The sequence below is a fragment of the Conger conger genome, chromosome 2 (assembly GCF_963514075.1).
Source record: "Conger conger chromosome 2, fConCon1.1, whole genome shotgun sequence".
NCBI classification, from domain to species: Eukaryota; Metazoa; Chordata; class Actinopteri; order Anguilliformes; family Congridae; genus Conger; species Conger conger.
The window spans coordinates 56,886,350-56,900,970 of record NC_083761.1 but is presented as its reverse complement, the minus strand read 5'-3'; the positions used below and the strand labels follow the sequence as shown (position 1 = coordinate 56,900,970).

Genomic DNA, 14,621 nt, shown 5'->3' with positions numbered 1-14,621 from the left:
AATATCTGCAGTATTAACAGTGAGAGCATGTCATGGCAGTGTAACCCATGGACTGAAAAATGTCTTAGCTGAAGACTTTCATTTAATATATTTCATGTTCTGTCATTTTGACAGGTGGCAGAATATAGCAACTAAAGAATATCATATAATTACTGTACTGAATGAAGAAATATGGAAAACACAAAAACACAAACACTGTCAGTTTTCATGCACGCTGCAAAAAAACCCCCAAAAAAACACTGCAAGCTTCTGCATGATGCAATACATGTCTCCCTTTCTGGTACACCAGTTCAGACAAGAACAGATTACAATTTGGATTAGAAAATGGGATAATCTTCCAAAGAAATGTCTTAAGTGCAGTTCGTAGGTATTTGAACAGTAACAATTGTTTTTGGCTATGCACTCCAGCACATTTGAAATGGAATAATGAATATGATATTAAATTGCAGGCAGTCAGCTTTAATTTGAGGGTATATACATCCATATTGGGTGATCCCTTTAGGAATGGCAGCCCTTTCAATATAGTCCACCATTTTAGGGTAGCAAACACAATTGGACAAATTAACATAATCTTAAACAAAAGAATCATACTGTATTTAGCACTTGGTTACAAATCCTTTGTATTCAATGATGGCCTGAAGTCTACAACCCATAGACATCCCCAGGTGCTGGGTGTCTCCTCTGGCGATGTTCTGCTAGGCCTGTACTGCAACCGTCTTTGTTTACTGTTCATTTTTAGGGATATTTCTTACATGTTCAGTTGGATTCAGGTTGGGTGACTCACTTGGCCAGCCAAGAACATTACACTTTTTGGAAGTGAAAAACATTGTTGCTTTAGCAGTATGTTTGAAGTCATTGTCCTGTGGCAAGCAGAAGCATGAGCTTTGAGGCATTTGCTTGGAAATGCACATTTCATTTGTCCATAAGATTTTGTTCCAAAACACTAACCTGGATGTTCTTTTCTTGAGACCTACCAGTTGTTTGCATCTTGTGGCAAACCCTCTTTCTGCAGGTGTATTCTACTCTTTATCATGGCACATGTCTGCCTAGATCCCGGAGAGTGTTCTTGACCTGTTTGACCATTGAAAAGGAGATTGTATTCGCAATTAGTCTGTTATTCACTACAGTTGTCTTCTGTGGTCTGCCAGGTGTGGCTGAACTCACCAGTGAGTCCTGTATCAAACAGTTGATTTTGACACACTCAGATGTTTTGGTTATGTCTCTGTTTGATTTATCATGATTTTTTTCAGCCTCACAATGAGTTGAGAGACATATTGAGAGACAATGGCAAAAGATTGCAAATGCAAACGCAAATGCCACAGCTAGAATCAACTCTGGACCTTTTGTTTGCTCACTTGAGCCTGAACATACATGTACAGAGTTTATACATTAACAAATATGCAAAAGACATAAATCAGGTGTGTATGTCTTGTTGCCAAAACAAGGGAAGCATAATTTATTTGAAAGTAGTCCTTTGGCAGAAGGGACACTTGATTTAGATCTAAAAAGGAAAACCCCAATTAATACTGAAATATAAGATCATCACATCAGAAATGGGATACAGTATATAAAGTTTTGCTTTATGTTAAAAAATAATTGACAGACAATGAGAACTCCACATTGCAGCTTAAAACATTCCACCATATTGCCATGGAACATTGCTTTTATTTTACGTAATGGAATTGGCAGCTTAGGCGGCACGGATGGTGCAGTGGGTAGCACTGCCGCCTCACAGCAAGGAGGTCCTGGGTTCGAATCCCCGTCGGCCGGGGCCTCTCTGTGTGGAGTTTGCATGTTCTCCCCGTGTCTGCATGGGTTTCCTCCGGGTACTCCGGTTTCCTCCCACAGTCCAAAGACATGCAGGTTAGGCTGATTGGAGAGTCTAAATTGCCCGCAGGTATGAGTGTGTGAGTGAATGGTGTGTGTGCCCTGTGATGGACTGGCGACCTGTCCAGGGTGTATTCCTGCCTTTTGCCCAATGTATGCTGGGATAGGCTCCAGTCCCCCTGCGACCCTGTTCAGGATAAGCAGGTTCAGATAATGGATGGATGGATGGATCTATTTTTGCATGTTGGAAAGGGAGACCAGTAAATCAGAGGACAGATCTCTAATCTATATTAACTGAAACGCATATCCAAAAGCCACCTGTACTGGATTGTGTCTTAAAGAGTGTTTTATTTTATTTGCCTGCATGCATTAAGTAATTTCTTAAAACAGAAACTGGACTTGACATTATTCTCCCTGAGCTCCCTTTCAACTACAATTACCTATGTGTGATTATTATCATTTTGGCCACCAAGTGGCACTGTGCCCAGCAGTCAAATGTCCCAACTGATATACGTACCAGTATGTCACAGTGGTCGTGCTAATAATTGATGAAGTGATTGGTGTGATGCCATTTTCATAAAAAGAGCTACACAACCAAACACAAATCCATGCCCGCTCACACACATGGACACACACACACACACACACACACACACACGCACACACTCACATGAAAACACCAAAACACCAGCCTGTTTAGGCAGAGCCAAAGTGATTTAAAAATACAGTAAGTGCATCATTTATTTATGAATACCTGTCCTGTTATTTAGCAGCTGACACAATAATACAGAGAACATACGGTACATATTTGCTTAAAATACTGTAATCAAACACCAATTTGAAATATAGTCCTCTGGACTAGAGCATGAGCATGAGACTGAAATAATGAAAATGGAATGAGAAGTGAGATCATATGGTCAAAGTGTGACTAGTCGCCGAAGCAATCCTCTAACCCCTATGAATACTTGGTCTTCAAAGACGTCACATTCATCATGATGATGCATGGTGCTCAGCACAGTACACGCTAAAGGAAGAAAGTCAGGTGCATTTCATTTCCACATGCTGACATTTTTTACACTTTTATGAGTTGCTAGTTACTTACTTCCCTTTGTGCACACCTGCCACCATTATGCTCTGTTTACAGTGTGCTGTGGATATTTACTCAAGGGGCTTTCATCCTGTAGTCACATTTCATTTCTGTTATTTGTGCTAAAATGTAATTCTGAAAACTTGAACTTAACTTCTGCTCAGTGAAACTCAATCTCTCCAGCAACTCTTGAACAGAGTTGTATTGTTTGTATTGTTTTCTAGATTTGGTTGGTTTATAACATTCATACAAAAGGATTCCACTGCAAAACCACCAGCATTTACTGTACAATATTTTGCACAAGCACATGTGGTGATTCTGACACAAATGATCACTTTCAATAATATTAATCTATATTTGTTATTTGTGCAATGTATGATTGAAATGAATGCCCTTCTTATTATACATTGCATGTAAAGTATAAATCAGCAGGCTGAACCTGCTTTATGATATAATTGAGTAGGGGACATAGGCTTTTATAGAGTATTTTTAAAGCATAATGATGCCATCCGAGTTTTCAAGATTAAATAATTATTATGAAAACATTCTCTTGCTTCTCTGAACACATCTCACTGCCTATGAAAATGCTTTTGACAGAATTTTCCTAAGGAATGTTTTTTGTTTTCATACAGAGTGCTATTTCTAAACTAAAGGTTGGAGGCAAATAGACTTGTGTACTAATTACAGTCCCCATGAGCAAATCAGCTAAATGTATTAAATAATGTCAACTGCCAAAAGAAAAATAATGTAAGGCAGGCAAATGATGTGAATGATAAATATTTATGAAATGATTTCCCATGCAATGACATGTGCACAAGTGAATTAATGGTACAAAAGTGCCACAAAATCGGGAACTGCTGATTGCAAATGTTGGCATAGTCAATTGAAAATATGAGAATACCCCGAGGTATTTCATGATCAAGATATTTCTAAATAGTCTGGATGTCTGTGGTTTTGACTCATAGCTCACATAAACTGAGTATTACTTCAACTCCCGGCTACAGTTTTCAACTAAAATAGAGCAATGATGGCAGAATGCACTATTCTGTGGTAACTCATTGATAGTTTCTTGGGCTTTCCTTGACTTCTTACTTTTTCCTCTCTCACACCCATTACATGTCATTTGGTTTTTAATCCAAATTATTTTTTTAAGCAGGAGACAATCCCATAGAGCAATTCAGGGTGTTAAGAGCCTTGCTCAAGGGCCCAACGTGTGCGGATCTTTTTGCGGCTACACCGGGGATCGAACCATCAACGTTGTGGGTCCCAGTGAAGAACCTTAACCACTACACTACATTGCACCCACAGATGAACTGAATGTGGCAATCCACAATGTTACATTACAGCTGCAGTTCTCTTATGACACTGATAGGGTATGTCATTAAACAGCACTTTTGAAAAACATTTTTTTTTGGTAAATTAACTGGCTGCAGATAAAGACAGAATTTTCTTGCCTGTTAATGAGACTACTGAATTAGACAGCTCTCCAGAGACTTCAATAATTATTCTTTTGAAGGGGTGGATTCAAATTTTTCCAACTGGTGTTGATTTTTTTTCTTCCTGCTAAAACTACTAGTAACACTGCTACCGTTGCTGAAATTTGCTTAGCTTATCTAAAAAACTAATTTTCAGTTGACAAGTCTAATATTTATGTTCCATATTTTGAGTTGCAGGGTGTTTATTTATGCACTGACTTTTGACAGCCAGCCTAAATAGACAGGTGCAATTCATTCAGCGTTTGCTGGATGGAGGGAAAATATTATTACCTGTTTTTAAGAAGAAAGCTATTATTTTCCTACTAAACATTCAATCAAGCAGATAGCAGCTTTCTTCCTTTTGCTCGTGGTAAATGGTTGCCATTTCTCGTCACCAAATCAGAATACAATTATTGTTTAATGCATGCCTCCAATGATGAAATCTGATGATCATATCCAATCCTCACTCCTTCAATCATAGAAATTGAGAAATTTGAGAAGATACATTTGGAATGGTTTATGCAGTAGGCATTTTGCCTTCTCATTTCGTGTTGCATTTAAGCCCTCTAATTTAAATTTCAACCCTAAAAACCTACAAACCTGTCACTGTATTTCCTCACTGAAATAGTTGATTCTCGATTCTCAGGAAAAAAATACTCTGAAAGCCATGGTCATCCACCTAATGGGGCCTGACTGCTGTCAATCAAATCATCTAAAATGACAACTGAACTAAGTGAAATGATGCAATAAGCGGCAAGAGAAGCAGCACATGAGCAGCCCTTTGCAGCTGGGTGATGCAAATCCAGTAAAAAGAAATCAAACCCAGAGAAGCACAAGAGCCTAGTCAGAGAAAAAGCCTGCTGTTGTTAACATCACCCTCAGGATATTGCTTTCGGTTGTGTCTGTCTGTCTGAATGCAGTTATGACACTTTACCACTGGAGACTGAGAATGACTCAAGGGGACAAAGCTCTGCTATCCATTATCTTTCTGGTAATTGCAATTTTTTTATTTTTAAGAGTTCTCTTCAAAAGTAGCTAGAAATATTGACCCTAACCTGAAACCTTTTCTCAGCTTTACCCAAATGTACAATACTTTTATATGGTTGTTTTAATCAGCATGTGGTATAAATGGGCCAATAAAGAATATTAGAACTTTTAGAATATTAGAACCTTTTTTAATGGAGAACAATAAGGAAAACTTGATATTATGCTAGAGCCATATACATGATGCGGTAGAGCTGTTTTTAAAAAGAAATATGGAGGCCTTGTTTTGGATTTATGAATATGATAGGATAAATCATTCACCAAGAATGAACTGTGTGCAAGAAAAATACACAAATATCATAAAAACATGGATTTGCATAGCTCAGCCATCTGCCACTAAAATCTGATTTTTACACCAATGTTATTGTTTATTCATATCAATTTTCTGAAAACACTTAAAATTGCAATGAAATTTTTCATTTCATGGTTAAGCTGTGTACAATAATGTCCAATGGTTGAAAAAAAAGAAAAAAAAAGTCCTTGCATTGATTGAAAGGCCCAGTAGATCTGTCATTTATTAAAGAATTTACAACAGCTAGACATTTTTCATTTACTGAATGTGGCTGAACAGAGCAACTACTGTATCATGTAAACTACTTATAAAAACTGAATTTAATATATGTATTTGAATATATTTTTCTAGCTATCACAGAAAGGATCATTTTAATGAATCAGAAATTTAATTAATTCATTTTAGATAATAAAATGATTTTCTGAAAAGATGGATAATTTCTCCATCATGATTGTAGTTAACTGACATGCGAGTTTAAAGAGATTTAAAAATTCCAGGCCTGTTTATATCCTGTATATGCACCACCTTGTCTTTTATAATTGACAGCTAGACTTCAGTTTTTTCATTAGGAAGCAACCGCTAACCTTTCAATAATTACATTATAAATTCAATACATTCTAATTAGTGATTTGTGTTGTGTTGAATTTGCGTTACTTTTTGCATTGTAGCCTATAACATTGTAGACTGTCTTAAACAGTGGGTGACACCCCCTGAGCCGCTGTGGCTTCCGAATCTGTCCACGCCCTGCTTCACCTCAGCACTTATAGTCTGTGGCAGTCTGAAGCCAGATGCGCAGGTGATCTGCCCGGACAATCGGCTTCTGATATTGGCTTTTCTTTTGAATTGTTTTTCACGAAAAATTGACCATTTCCGTCGTTGATTCTTGAAAGGAAAGTTGTCTTCATAACAGGTAAAACAACCACATGCAGTATACCCATGGAGGAAGTTGAGGTAAAACCGAAGTTACTTTCAGTTGAGCGCAACAGGAGTGACTCAATAGAATAGACTGCTGCATGCACGATACATTTAGCAGCGATATAGAATAACGGTAAGCCGTTGACCATTTTAGCACGCAAAATATTAACGGGGATACCTTCCACCTATATTATCACACATCTCAGTTTTAATAGATAGCCTACCTGCAGATGCGAGGGCTGCCGTTACTGGATTTAATGGCCTGCTACGTAATACGGAGATACAGTTTCGTCCATTATCCTATCGATACATACTCAGTATAGTTTGCTGAGTCGCATACATGTTAATTAAGGTTGAACTTTTGCCTCTGTTTAGTGTAACATGTAGCCTATTGTATCATGGAACAGCAGTATAGATTTGTATTTATTTATATATAACGTTTTTAACATTACTGAGGGTTTTAAGTATATTCAATCAGAACTCAATACTGTAATAGCACAAAACAGCCAAAGGGGTTTTTGAATGTTCAGATTGTCTTCGGGATAAATCATGCCATAAGCTCTGTAAGTCTGCCCTTATCATAGGCCTATTAATATTTTGTTGAATGATGCGGTACAATTATTTATTTAAATAATTGTTAAAGGTGCTGTAGCATAAGGTAATTGTCATTATGTTGTCACATTGTTCGATTCAGTTTTTCTCCTCGTTCTGCTTGTAACAACCCTATAGAGCTGGAAGCAGCCTGCCTTAAGGTACTTAGTTATTGTCCTGTTTAATCATGGCTCATTCTGATATCCTAGAATTATAGACATATTCATAGTTGCAGCTAGCTACTTAATTGGCTGCTTTATACAAACTATAAGTGGCAAGGAAGACTGATATGTGCCCTAAATCGCAAATCCAAATGTTTTAGATCCACTAAATTCAACTCTTTAATTTATTTGAGTCTAATCATGATAATATTACTACAGAGTTCTAATACTGTACCAAAGCTGATTGTTCACTGAACATTGGCAAAAGTGTTTTTTGGGCTGCAGAATTTCCTGAAATTTCCATTAACAATCTCTGGCTATGTATTAATTTTCATTGACTAGACACAGAGGCAGTCATTTCAACATTATAGCACTCACCGTGATATTATTATATGATATGGATATGGTTTCACGCACTAACCTTCAATATACTAACTGAACAAGCTCATTTGTGTTTCTCTTGGTGAGGAACTGTTGAAAGAGGAACCTGTGCAATTTACATGCGCTCACAAACAAAAAAGCAAATGGGGTACTATGCACTTTGCAGTCATCCGAAATTTGAGCTGTTATCCTCCAGGCTAAGAAGAAGATATACTTTATTGAAAGCCGAGGGGTAATTTCTCGACTAAATTCGACCCATCCTAGTTACTTACTGTTGGAGCGGCGGGCAGTCACACTGAATTCAGCAATATGGATCACTGGATCACTACATAGGCCAACAAGGACCAGGCCTAGGGCCCAAACCTGGTAAGGGGCCCAAAAACTGGGGGGCAAAAAAAAAAGAAAAGAAAAACATAAACCATTTTGAAAATACATTTTCATTTATCAATCATTTGTGTCACATTTACATGCCAAATAACAAGCACAAATATGTTGAGACCCACGGCCCACTGATTTACAGTCCCCTCAAAAAGTATTGGAACAGCAAGGCCAATTCCTTTGTTTTTGCAATACACTGAATACATTTGGGGTTGAGCTAAAAAGATGAACATGAGACAAAAATTCAGAATTTCAGCTTTTATTTCCTGGTATTTACACCTAGATGTGTTAAACTACTTAGAACATAGCACCTTTGGTATCAGACCAGAGAGTATTTAAGTAAATGAAAGTAAATAACACAAAATATTTTGGAGCATATCCCTTGCTTGCAATAACTGCATCAAGTGTACGACCCGTTGACATCACCAAACTGTTGCATTTTGTGTTGCTTTTACTGCAGCCTCATTCAGTTGTTGTTTGTTTCAGGGTTTTTTTTTCCTTCAATCTCTTCTTCAGGAGGTGAAATGCATGCTCAATTGGGTTAAGTTCTGGTGATTGACTTGGCCAGTCAAATAACTTTTTCTCCCGAATGAAGTCCTTAGTTGTGTTGGTAGTGTGTTTTGGGTCATTGTCTTACTGCAAGTTCTTCCAAATTAGTTTGGATGCATTTCTCTGTAAGTTGGCTGACAGAATGTTTTTGTAGACTTCTGAATTCATGCTGCTGCTACCATCATCAATAAAGATTAGTGAGCCCACCCCAGAATAGCCATGCAAGCCCAAGCCTTGACACTTCCTCCACCGTGCTTCACAGATGAGCTTGTATGTTTTGATCATGAGCAGATCCCTTCTTTCTCCACACTTTGGCCTTTCCATCGCTTTGCTAGAGGTTAAACTCGGTCTCATTAGTCCATAAACCCTTGTTCCAAAACTTCTGTGGCTCATCTCTGTACTTCTTTGCGAATTTGTTGTACGTCGCTCACCTTCCAATTCTACTGATTAATGGTTTGCATCTTGTGCTATAGCCTCTATATTGCTGTTCTCTTCTTCGAATGGTTGATTGAGATACCTTCTCCCCTGCCCTGTGGAGATTGTTTGTGACGTCAATGACTGATGTTTTGGGGGGGGGGGGGGCGGGTTTCTCACTGCTCTCACAACGTTTATGACAACTGCTGTTGTCTTCCTTGATAAACCTGTTTGATGTCTGTTGCTCAGTATGCCAGCGGTTCAGGATATTCCAAGCTGTTGTGCAAGCTATCCGTAATGCTTGTGCAATGGCTCTGATTGAATTGAATTACCCATTTTTTTATGCTTCAAAATGGCTTGCTTTTCTCTCCAAGACAGCTCTCTCGTCGTCATGTTGCTTTATCTTTTCTAACAGAAATGCAGTGTTCACAGGCAAAATCCAAGGCTAAAACCAAGAGTAGACATTCAGAACAATTTATTATTTATCAGTCAATCTAACAGGACACATCTGGGCAACAAGAAACTGTCAGTCACATGTTCCAAAACTCTTGCTCACCTAAAAATGTTGTGGTGTGATAGGAAAGGCGATATGTTCTAAATTGTTTAACGAATCTAGATAAAAATACCAGGAAATAAAAGCTGAAATTCAGATCTCAAACTCCATTGTCTTCAGTGTATACCAAAAACAAAGGAATTGACCTTGCTGGTCCAATACTTTTGGAGCGGACTGTAAATCAGTAACAGATAACAGAAAAGCAGTGGCTTGTGCAAAAGTTGAATTATGTAGCAAGCTAATTCCAATGGAAATGTAAGACCCGGAACCTATTTGAAGCGTGATATTCTTCTCGCATTCATGTTGTCCTGCAATTGCTATCCTAAAGATAATGCTTTAAATGATTGTGAAGAATTACACTCCAGTGGGGTGTGTTCTCACTGTTCTTTCACAGTTTTTAGCTGGTTAGCTACTACTACTGCCGAAATTTTGCAAAATGTATGCGTTTTCAAACACAACTCTGGTTTTATTATTGGTCATTTCGATATATTTGAGAGTTATTGATACATAGCAAAAAAGAAAATGATCCTGAAATAAGATATGACATGTACTCACTAGCTGCTTTTCATGCATTTACTGTAAAGTAAACACTAAATCTTTTTGCTTTTTGGCTTGAAATAAGTTGAACAATTAGTTTTTTTATTAGTTATTCTACATCGTCGATTGTGACAACCTAGAATGATGTTACTTGTTACCCGTGAATACGTACGTAATCTGTTTTTGTGAGCAGTGTCACGTGGGTTACAACAGCTTATGATTCTCTGAGTGAGTGAGTGAGTACCTGCACTGACTCAGTGTGACTTCATATGTTATACAGGACATATGAAAAACATTTTCGAAGGTTGTTCCCTACTGATTAAATAGGCCATACAACCCAATGGGTAACTGGATGTTCATACAAGGTTTGTGGACGTTTAGATGCTAAGGCAATTGCTGGATGACATTAAAGGTACGATAGGTAAGATTTCTGTGTTAAAACATTGTTACAAGACCATCATAAATCCCTTCCTGTCATTGAAAAGGGCCCTGTGTTTATAGTCCTTTAATTCGGGTTTCAAAATATACAATTAACGGTACCAAAACAGTGAAAACATTTTCCACAAAAGGTACAGGTGTAGTCCGCTGCTGGAGCTCATGACTTCATCAAGTGAATGATTTGGCAAATATGTAAGTGGTTCGGCCATCCTTGTGCATACCCATATGCAGCTTATCAAGCGCTCCTCAAATTATATCACCTGAGCAAAAACTTTCCTTAAAAATAATTTGATGTTCCAGCGGCATCTTGGAAAGGTGTATATAGTGCTATATATGTTGACATATTATACTACTGTAATAGTGTGGATATTCTCATATTCTACAAATCAAAGTGTTTGCTGAAGTGGCCTTGAGGGCCTGGTGACACTATCAGACACAGTAAATGTAAACTGAATAATGGCCAATCAGTTTTTCAGCTACAGTCAATAACGAAACTGTACTGTTCAAGCTTTACAGCCTTTGTAGTAAAAACGCATTGCCTTGGTTACAATGCCTTTGTATTATTTTTAGTGGGATTACACTCATTTTGAGTGTTTATATTATCACTGCATAATGGATTGAAAACATAATCAGAATGAATTTAGATACCAGAGTAATAGATGACTATAGAAAAGGAGCTGAGCATATATCTAATGTAATATTGGCTGTGCAGGTGTACTGTGTGTTTGTGTTTTAGTTGTGAGAATGGAGGAAAATCATATAACGTATTAAATAATTATTTTTATTATTGCTAAATAATCCGCTATTATAATACCTAATAATAATGTATACATGAGTTGTTTTATTAAGCATGGATTTGCTCTTGAAATGCAGTTTGTTTCTTAACTGAACAGACATTAATATTCAGCCTGTGTGTAACATTTTTACTTTACACCATGTGAAGTAACTGGTATAAGTTTGGTGACAGGTAAGTAATACACAGGCTTGTGGCATGTAAGCAGAACACAGTATAAATGTAAAAACGAATGTGAAATGTGCTGTTAAACATTTTCCTGTTTTCTTTTAATTAGATAAATATAATGAATCATGTTGAAGGAAGTCACAATATATTTTACATTTATCATTACCCAAGCAAGAACTAGTACAGTGTGAAGTCCACTCATATCCACTGTAATGTAAGCCTGAAGGCACTTTAGTACAATTCCTTGGTAGCACTGTATGTACACTCACTGAGCACTTTATTAGGGTTTACACCTACGTATTCATACGAGTATCTAATCAGCCAATCGTGTGGCAGCAGTGCAATGCATAAATTCATGCAGATATGGGTCAGGAACTTCAGTTAATATTCAGCCATCAAAATGTGGAAAAATGTGATATAAGTTACTTTGATCATGAAATGATTGTTGGTGCCAGACAGTGGTTTGAGTATTTCTGTAATTGCTGATCTCCTGTCATTTTCACACACAACAGTGTCTAGAGTTGACCCAGAATGGTGTGAAAAACCAAAAAAATCCAGTGAGCAACAGTTCTGCAGACAGAAATACGTAGTCAGAGGAGAATGGCCAAAAAAAAAAAAAACAAGTCTAATAAATACCTAATAAAGTGCTTACTGAGATAAATAGATAGAAAAGATTAAATATAACATAATTTATCATTTAAACATAGATGCAATAATAATTTAAAAAATCATAATAATAACAACAATAATATATATTACTATTATTTTTGTGCTGAAGTGGCTTCCTCTGACATGTGAGTAAGTCTGACTTGCTGTGTGATAAGAAACAGAGACAACTTGACACACTTCATGTGCATATGCCATACAATATCCCAAATTGGGTAGCAAAAGGTAAAAGATAAATGGGAAAATACTAGCAGTATTAGTACTAGTGGTCACTACATCCCTAGTCAATAATGAAATGAAGAAAACCTAAGATGGTGAGCATGCAAATAGTGCGGTAGATACGTAATGTCTTATGGTTGCCAAATGACAGAAAGTAGATAGGAAGGTATAAGATAAGAATACAGTTTGTCTGCAAGAATGAGAAGTGAGATTATGGACAAATAATAATAATTTTGTTTGCGAGTTTTGAGAAATGAAGAGGGAAGTCTCTTTCCGTATTGCTAAACATAGTGACTGCAGCTGTCATCCTGCTGTCAGGCTCTTCCGTTTTCACGTCTCTTTCTGAGGGCAATGCTGTATGTCTCCTTCAGGTCGTCACAATGAAAATGTGGATTGTGAAACAGACCATTGAAACAGAGCTATATGCAGCTGTTCCTGAAAGTCAGAGCCACATTCACAGATGTCCAATTCCACCGATATTTAATAAGAGGTTGACATTGATATGCTTTACTCATTTCTGCCTTTTGTTCGGCTAAATATAGAAAACTGAAGTAGATAATTATTGAAAAGACCTTTATTGTCTTACGAGGAAGCTGATGGACTCCCTGTGGCCTCTACCATAATTCGAATCGCAGAAACCTAAAACCTGTGCAAGATAATGTGACCCTGAACATCAACAATGCTCTGTTTGTTAACGTAGTGCAGATACTGTATTGCCCTACTGCTGTTGAGAGTTTGTTCTCATTTACCATTAGCATTTACCGCAGCCGTATTGCAGAACAACAGATTCTCTGTGCTTCGCAGCTGATGAAGACATGACTTTGTTCTAATCCCTCTCCAGCACACATAATGTAGCCTTCGCAATCCTTTCAACTGTTTGCCAGCCGTATGACAAACCTTTCAGTCTGACTCGTAGTCAGCATGCTTTACATTCCGCACAACAAACGTACTGCATGCTTTATGAAAAATATGATCGGGAGATTATCATTTTCATTGATTTCAGCTATGTACATTTTGTGTATTTTAAAAGCATTAATTGTTTTAAAACAGGAACAGAGAGGGAAGTGGGGAGTTGGGGGGGATGTATCGCTGCTTGTGTAAAGACCTTTTTTGCTTGGGTTTGCGCATTGCTCTTTCAGCAGGCAGAGTGTGTATGCTATCTTGGAGTTCTCACAAGGCTCCAGACAAACCAAGTCCTCCTTTTTGTGACAGCAGGCTGTGGCGTTAAGTATTCCATTTTCAGTCTTTCTCTCCAGAAGTGTCAGTTAATACTATCTCAGGGTGAGCTGGTTATCACCCTTCTTATTTATGTTTCTGTAGAAGCTGAAGCATGAAAAGTGTTAGCACCACCTTTTCCTGTTCCACAGTGCAATGACTCCACTCCAGCTATCTTACCCACCTTTACAAACCTAAAACAGTTCTGATCCACAAACTTCAAGAGAAAACAGTTGGCTGGCATGCTCTCAGTTTATTCAAGTATCGTGTTTTAAAGGGGAAGGTATTGTGTTTTAAAAGGGAGTCTCCTCCACACATTCAGTGTCTACACATTTGGATAAATTATGAGTAAACCGATTGCCTTTAATTTTCTGGCTGTCATTTGGCTATGCCAGTGGATATGCCTCACTTTTTGAAACAATTGGTGTTTATGTATGTGACAGTATGTTTACAAGGGCTGTACTGTAAATATGAATAGATTTGTTTTATAGTATTTATTTACAATTATGAATCTACGTATCGGTTTTTATATTGTGCCATTAATTCTATTGAGAGCAGTGGTGTCAGATTCATGAACCATAGGAAATAGTCTGAACTGAAATAAGATTTACATAGACATACTCTATAATACAATACACATATTTAACGTTATTAGGTTCACCTAGCTAGTACTGGGTAGGACACCCTTTTGTCTCTTTGCAGCATGGATTTCAAAACGTGTGCTAGAATTGAAAACATTCCTGAGGGAATTTGGTCCATGTTGACTTAATGCCATCATGCAGTTCCTGCAGATTTTTCTGCCACGCATGCTGGGAACCTCCTGTTCCACCTCATCCCAAAGGTTCTCTCTTGGATTGTGCTGTGGCATTCAAATTAGGCTGTCGGTTTTATCCTTTTTTATCTTCAATCATCCAGTTC

General features: G+C 37.5%; 1 protein-coding gene across 2 annotated transcripts in view; it reads left to right on the top strand.

Moving 5' to 3' along the window:
• The first annotated feature begins 5,241 nt into the window (after positions 1-5,241).
• LOC133121469 (caspase recruitment domain-containing protein 11-like) overlaps positions 5,242-14,621 on the top strand; it is a 47,415-nt gene continuing 38,035 nt past the window's right edge. Inside the window, exon 1 of one of the 2 annotated variants that reach the window (XM_061230639.1) lies at positions 5,242-5,380. The gene's annotated coding sequence lies outside the window, so the exon portion shown is untranslated. Of the gene's footprint in view, positions 5,381-6,497; positions 6,636-14,621 lie in introns of those variants that run through there. The other variant, XM_061230638.1, reaches the window with a different exon arrangement.